At 37.0% G+C, this 8,120-nt stretch overlaps 1 non-coding gene across 1 annotated transcript; it reads left to right on the top strand.

Moving 5' to 3' along the window:
• Positions 1–911: 911 nt before the first annotated feature.
• LOC130959734 (small nucleolar RNA R71) lies at positions 912–1,015 on the top strand. The gene has a single exon (XR_009078801.1). It is a non-coding gene; the product is annotated as a small nucleolar RNA R71 (small nucleolar RNA).
• The last annotated feature ends 7,105 nt before the right edge of the window (positions 1,016–8,120 follow it).

Genomic DNA, 8,120 nt, shown 5'->3' with positions numbered 1-8,120 from the left:
TCAGTAGAATCTCTATGGTCTTTAGATGAGCCTCAGACTCCTTTGGTTCCTCAATAAGGAACTCCTTGTTAGCCAGTGGACATCCCATGAGGTCTTCTTCACTGGGAATCACTGCCTTTCCCTCCTCTATAGGTTCGGCCATGTTGGACGTGTAGATGACCTTGCACTCTCTTTTTGGATTCTCTTCTGTATTGCTTGGGAGAGTACTAGGAGGGGTTTCAGTAACTCTTTTACTCAGCTGACCCACTTGTGCCTCCAAATTTCTGATGGAGGACCATGCCTCAATCATGAAACTGAGACTGGTCTTAGATAGATCAGAAACTATATTTGCTAAGCCAGAGAGGCTCTGTTCAGAATTCTTTGTCTGTTGCTGAGAAGATGATGGAAAAGGTTTGTTATTGCCAAACCTATTTCTCCCACCATTATTATTATTGAAGCCTTGTTGAAACTTCTGTTGATCATTTCATGAGAAATTTGGATGATTCCTCCATGAAGGATTATAGGTGTTTCCATAGGATTCTCCCATGTAATTCACCTCTTCCATTGCAGGATTCTCAGGGTCATAAGCCTCTCCTTCAGAAGAGGCTTCTTTAACACTGCCGGATGCAGCTTACAATCAAGTCAGATTCTGAGAAATCATATTGACTTGGTGAGTCAATATTTTGTTCTGAGCCAATACGGCATTCAGAGTATCAATCTCAAGAACTCCTTTTTTCTGAGTCACCCCATTATTCACAAGATTCTTTTCAGAAGTGTACATGAACTGGTTATTTGCAACCATCTCAATGAGTTCCTGGGCTTCTACATGTGTTTTCAGATGAAGGGATCCACCAGCAAAATGATCCAATGACATCTTTGATATTTCAGACAGACCATCATAGAATATGCATATGATGCTCCATTCTAGAAACATGTCAGAATGACACCTTTTGGTTAATTGCTTGTATCTTTCCCAAGCTTCATAGAGGGATTCACCTTCCTTCTGTCTGAAGGTTTGGACGTCCACTCTGAGCTTACTCATCTTTTGAGGTGGAAAGAATTTGGTCAAGAAAGCATTGACCAGCTTGTTCCAAGAGTTCAGGCTATCTCTAGGTTGTGAGTCCAACCATGTTCTAGCTCTGTCTCTTACAGCAAAAGGGAAAAGTATAAGTCTGTAGACCTCGGGATCAACCCCATTGGTCTTAACAGTATCACAGATCTGCAAGAATTCAAATAAGAACTGATGAGGATCTTCTGATGAAAGTCCATGAAACTTGCAGTTTTGCTGCATTAGAGAAACTAATTGAGGCTTAAGCTCAAAGTTGTTTGCTCCAATGGCAGGAATTGAGATGCTTCTTCCATAGAAGATGAAAGTTGGTACAGCATAGTCACCAAGCATCTTTCTTGCATCTTTGGCATTGTTATTATTTTCGGCTGCCATGTCTTCTTCTTTTCCAAAAATTTCTGTCAGGTCCTCTCCAGAGAGTTGTGCTTTAGCTTCTCTTAGCTTCCTCTTCAGAATCCTTTCAGGTTCAAGATCAGCTTCAACAAGAATATCTTTATCCCTGCTCCTGCTCATATGAAAAAGAAGAGGAATCCTCTATGTCACAGTATTGAGATTTCTTTATGTGAGTAGAAGAAGAGAAGAAGAGAAGAATGAGGTAGAGAGAAAATAAAGAGAATTCGAACACAGAGAGGGAAAGAGGGTTCGAATTTTAAGAAGGAGAGAAGTGTTAGTAAATAAATAAATAAATAGAAAGAGATAAGAAAAAAAATTAAAAAATATTAAAAGAAATAAAATTAGAATTTAAAACAATTAGTTAATTAAAAAAGTTTTTGAAAAAGTTGTTAGTGGTTTTCGAAAATTAGAGAGAGCAAAGTAGTTAATTGGAAAAGATTTGAAAATAAATTTTTAAAAGATAAGAAGTTAGAAAAAGATTTTGAAATTAAGTTTTAAAAAAGATATGATTGAAATCTATTTTGAAAAAGATTTAAAAAAGAAATTTAAAAAGATTTGATTTTGAAAATTGAAGTTGATGACTTGACTAACAAGAAACTAAAAGATATGATTCTAGAATTTAAAGATTGAACCTTTCTTAACAAGAAAGTAACAAACTTGAAATTTTTTGAATCAAATCCTTAATTGTTAGCAAGGTTTTCGAAAATATGAAATAAAAATAAGAAAAAAATTTTGAAAATCAATTTTTAAAATTTTCAAAAATATTAAGAAGACAAATGAAAAAGATTTGATTTTTGAAAAAGATTTGAAAAGATTGAATTTTTAAATTGAAATTTTGACTTGACTAACAAGAAACAACTAAATTTTAAAATTTTTTGACTAAGTCAACCCAAAATTTCTAAATTTATGAGTGAAATAAGGAAAATATTTTTTTTATTTTTTGAATTTTAAAGAAGAAAGAGAAAAACAACAAAATGACTCAAGACATGAAAAGTTAAAATCAAAACCAATGAGGCATGCAAGAACACTTTAAATGTCAAGATGAACACCAAGAACACCTTGAAGATTATGATGAACATCAAGAACATATTTTTGAAAAATTTTTTTGAAAAGAAACAGATGCAAGACACCAAACTTAAAAAATTTTTAAACTTTTGACTCTAAAAATTCGAAAATGCATATGAAAATCAAAAAAAGACACAAAACAAGAAAATCACCAAGATCAACTTAAAGATCATGAAGAACATAATGCATGAATTTTTGAAAAATGCTAGAAAAATAAAAAACATGCAATTGACACTAGACTCGAACAAGAAACAAAAACTTTTTTGATTTTATGATTTTATTAAATATTTTTTTGTGAAAAATTTTTGGAAAACGAAAAAGAAGAAAAAATTTTTGAAAGATATTTTGAAAACTTTTTGAAAATAAAATAAAGGTTGAAACAAGAAGAAAATTACCTAATCTAAGCAACAAGATCAACCGTCAGTTGTCCAAACTCGAACAATCCCCGGCAACGGCGCCAAAAACTTGGTACGCGGAATCGTGATTTCGCACTTTTCTCACAACTCTGCGCAGTTGACCAGCAAGTGCATTGGGTCATCCAAGTAATACCTTACGTGAGTAAGGGTCGATCCCACGGAGATTGACGGCTTGAAGCAAGCTATGGTCATCTTGTAAATCTCAGTCTGGCAGATTCAAATGGTTATGAGATTTTGATAATAAAAAGATAAATAAAACATAAAATAAAATAAAGTTACTTATGTAGTTTCTTGGTGGGAATTTTCAGATAAGCGTTTAGAGATGCTTTGTTTCCTCTGAACCTCTGTTTTCCTATTGTCCTCATCCAATCATGCGTACTCCCTTCCATGGCAAGCTGTATATTGGTGGATCACCATTGTCAATGGCTACCATCCGTTCTCTCAGTGAAACATGTCCTCTACGATTTCCCGCATGGCTAATCAGTTGTCGGTTCTCGATCGTGTCGGAATAGAATACATTTATTCTTTTGCACACTGTCACTGTGCCCAACAGTCACGAGTTTGAAGCTCGTCACAGTCATCCCATCCCAGATCCTACTCGGAATACCATAGACAAGGTTTAGACTTTCCGGATCTCAAGAATGCTACCAATTGATTCTAGCTTATACCACAAAAGTTCTAACGTCACAGATTTGAACGCTCTGTTGTCAGGAGAGGTGATTCAGATCCGTGGTTCAGAGACCAAAGAGAGTATACTCCAGCTGTCGTCCAATGACTACGTTGAACATCATGTAGACTGCTTTGTGGTTGTCAGGCACGCGGATCTTGGCTAAGCGAGTAACGAAGATTGGGTGATTGTCACGGATCACCCCTTCATTCTGACTTAACTAAATTAAGTACAAGAGTATATCTTGGAGGAGAAGTAGGCGTGAATTGAATAGAAAAATAATAGTACTTGCACTAATACTTGAGGAATAGCAGAGTTTCTTACCTTAATCTATGAGGTGTAGAAACTCTACCGTTGAAAATACATAAGAACAAGGTCTAGGCATGGCCGAATGGCCAGCCTCCCAAATGGCATAATACAATCAAAATAGGGTTCAAAGACCTGATCTAAGAATCAAAGAATGGTCCAAAGATGTGAATACAATAGTAAAAAGTGCTATTTATACTAAACTAGTAAACTAGGATTATAGAAAATGAGTAGATAGTGCAGAAATCCACTTCTGGGGCCCACTTGGTGTGTGTTTGGGCTGAGCATTGAAGCTTTCACGTGCATAGGCTCTTCTTGGAGTTCAAACTCCAGCTTTGGTGCCATTTTGGGCGTTTAACTCCAGCTTTGGTGCTAGTTTTGGCATTTTATGCCAGAAAATGGTCTCTGATGGGCGTTTGGACGCCAGTTTGGGCCATCAAATCTCGGGCAAAGTATGAACTATTAAACATTGATGGAAAGCCCAAGATGTCTACTTTCCAACACAATTGAGAGTGAGCCAATTGGGTTTCGGTAGCTCCAGAAAATCCACTTCGAGTGCAGGGAGGTTAGAATCCAACAGCATCTGCAGTCCTTTCTCAGCCTCTGAATCAGATTTTTGCTCAAGTCCCTCAATTTCAGCCAGAAAATACCTGAAATCATAGAAAAACACACAAACTCATAGTAAAGTCCAGAAATGTGATTTTTGCATAAAAACTAATAAAAATATACTAAAAAGTAACTAAAACATACTAGAAACTACCTAAAAACAATGCCAAAAGTGTATAAATTATCTGCTCATCATGCACTACCCGGAATCCACCAATTTGACTCTTGGACCAAAATTGATCTTCAAATGTTAAGTTGCACCTTGTGATGAACTTCCCATTCCATTGCCAATTAACATTCTTCCCATCACCATCCACTACTCCAAGAAAGGTTCGAAGTTGACCGTCCGTTTCTAGAACGGCATATTGATGTGGTCCTAGAAACCTTGTTGGAGAATTCTTCACCCACTCAACTTGTACCACTTTCTTCACCTCTTGGCAACTAAAATTTTCCTTGACCTCTTTTAAATCTTCTTCATCATCACTCATGTAAAAAATTGGAGGTCATGTGAAGTCCACATCAACATCTCCTTCCAAATATACTAGTGGAGACTCATGAAGGTTATCGAAGGAATAACCCAAGTTGGACAAAAAATCTTGGATGATGGAATCCTCTTGATCAATTCCTATCAACTCTTCATTTGCCTTCTTTCGCCATTCATCTCATGACTTGACATCTTCTTCTTGATTTTGTACTTTCTCATTCACTCCACACTTGTTACTCGGTTCCATACATTCATCCACTAGAATTTCTTGCTTGTGGCATGAACGCGATGAAGCTAAATGATCCAAAGTCTTTGCTAAGGTAGACATGGCGAGCTCTTGCTTTTTCCGGAACTCTTGTTATCCTTGAATGAGCATGAGAAGTACGTCTTGTGTGGCTTGATCCATATACGAAGAAGAAGATTGAGGTGATGAAGGTTGACAATCAAGCTCATGAGGGTGGGGATTTGGTTTTGTGTGTAGCGGAGTGATGGTGTGTAAGATTGGTGACAAGAAGGGTAAGTGTTTGGGTTCCGTTGGGGTGCATTGTGGTGATTGTGTGAAAAAGTCATTAAGAAAATATAAACTAAAGCCTACTAACCAGAGCAAACAAACAACCAAAAAGTGCTATTTACACTATTAACATATTTACAACAACCAAAAACATAACACCAATTGCGCATCCCCGGCAACGGCGCCAAAAACTTGATGCGGGAAAATTTGTCAGTAAATAATTCCTTCTCGGTAAAGGAGAGATATAACCTTGTTGCAAGTTTAGCTCTCAACCAACGAGTAATGCCCGATCAAAGTTTAGAATTCTAATTAAAAATGAGAGTAGTTAAACCTCGGGTCGTTCTCCCTAGGAATGCAATTGAAGTGTTACTTCCTTGGTTATGAAGGCAAAAAAAAGGGGGTTTTCGAGCAAGAAATTAAAGATTAAAAGAACTAAGAAATCAAAGAACTAAGTAATAATAAAAATTGTAATTAATGCAAGTAAAAGGAAACAAGATCAAAAATAGTGAAAATGCATAAAAAGGGGGCCTTGATCAACCCCAACCATCGAGGGGTAAGTCAAGCAAGCATAATTGACCTTAATCCATAAGTCATAACCAACTTACCAAACTAGTTGACAAAAGGCTAGCATCAATGGAAACAAGAGTCAACCAACTACCCAAGAACTAACACTAAATGTCGGATATTGTGACTCTAGTATCCTAGGAACTCAAACCCCAAGTCAATGTGTGAAAATCTACTCGAAACTCAAAGTTGGCATTTTCACAAATACCTTGTGTGCATAAAAGTAAAGTATGGAAAATTACAAAGAAAAATAGAAAACTATAACCAACTATCAACAAAACCAAATATAAACAAACAATCAAACATAAATGAGGTATGAAACATAAAATTCGTTGATCAAAACTTCAAGAACTCAAAATTGCAAATATAAACAAAGTGCTTGAACCAAGAAGGAAATGAAAATAAAGACAATGTAATTAAGAGAAAATTAGGAGTACTTACAAAAGAGTTGATCAACATCCAAAATTAAAGCTTGCTATAAAATGCTACAATTGAAATTGCATAAACTCTAAGAGAGCAATGCTACACTACTCATACTCCTATGGAAGCTTCCTATACTACTACTACTAAAATAAAAGTGAGCTCCCTTTGCTAGGTATTGATTCTCCCCTTATATAGCACTTCAATTCAGCAATTCAGCCTTCCAAAATGGGCCAAAAGCCCCCAAAATACGAGTTGCACGTGTTTCATTAATGAAATCTGTGCGTCCGCACACTCGGCTGAAAATCCTCCTGTGCGTACGCACGGATACTTGTGCGCACGCGCACATAGAAATCCTCGCTTGTGCGTACGCACGCCGGGTTGTGCGCATGCACACTTCGCTGTGTGTGCTTTTCCTTCTTTTCTTAATGTTTTCTCCATTGTACATGCTTTCTTCCACTTTTTCCCATCCATTCTTGCCTTCAAGGCCAGAAATCACTCACAAACCATATCACCGTATCGAATCACATAAAGTGGGATTAATTTGCTCTATTAAAGCACAAAATTGCATGTTTCCATATTTAGGATCAAATTAGGGATCAAACACAAAAGTATGCTATTTAGGTGCTTAAGTGTGAGATTATATACTAGAATCCATTCAGATCAAAGCAAAATATATCAGAAAATATGGACTCATCAAACTACCTTCCACTTCCACTCCTCAAGCCTCAAGTTCTAGTGCTATTCCTTTACAACCTCTACCCAATCCCAAGGGTCGCATCAATGCCATTACCTTGAGATCCGGAACACAATTGCAAGAAAGGAAGAAAAAGGAATCAAGTCCTATAATAGTAACTCAAGATGTGGAGGGAATTGAGATAGAAGAAGTTGAAGAGGAAGAAGAGACAAGTAGTAGTTGAAGATGAAATCTCCCAACCAACAAATGAAGTCTCCAAAGATGATAAGGCCTTAGAAGAGGAAATTGCTCAACCAATCCCATTTCCAACATTAGCAAGGAAAGCTAGGAAGCGTGTAGAACTTGACCCCAAAATGGTGGAGATGTTCAAGAAAGTTGAGGTAACTATTCCTCTCTTTGATGCTATCCATCAAGTAGCTAAATATGCAAAATTTATCAAGGATTTATGTATGAACAAAGATAGAATCCATTGGTTAGAAACTATTCCATTGGGGAGTTCTATTTCGGCTTTGATGGGAGCATTGCTCGAGAAGTGTGATGATCAAACCCCATGCATGGTTACTTGTACCGTAGATGGAGGTCAATTTCTTGATTGTATGTGTGATCTCGGTGCATGCATTCGTATTATGCCTCTTTCCATTTATCATTTATTGAAGCTACCACCGTTGAGGCGGTTGGTGGCTAGGTTTGTCTTAGCGGATAAGAGCATAATAACCATGACGGGTGTGGCGGAAGATGTATTGGTGAACATAAAAGGTTTGGTATTCCCAATTGATTTTTACGTCCTTGAGATGCCATCAAGTGAAGCCGAGAGGACATCATCTATCCTACTTGGGAGGCCATTTTTGAGGACTTCTAGATTCAAGTTGGATTCCCATTTGGGAACCTACTCATTTGAGATAGATGGGAGAGTCGTGAGTTTTAGCTTAGAAGAAGCCATGAAGCA

This window comes from Arachis stenosperma, chromosome 10 (genome assembly GCF_014773155.1).
Source record: "Arachis stenosperma cultivar V10309 chromosome 10, arast.V10309.gnm1.PFL2, whole genome shotgun sequence".
NCBI classification, from domain to species: domain Eukaryota; kingdom Viridiplantae; phylum Streptophyta; class Magnoliopsida; order Fabales; family Fabaceae; genus Arachis; species Arachis stenosperma.
Note: the sequence above shows the minus strand (reverse complement) of the source record. Positions and strands in the feature narration are given on the sequence as shown.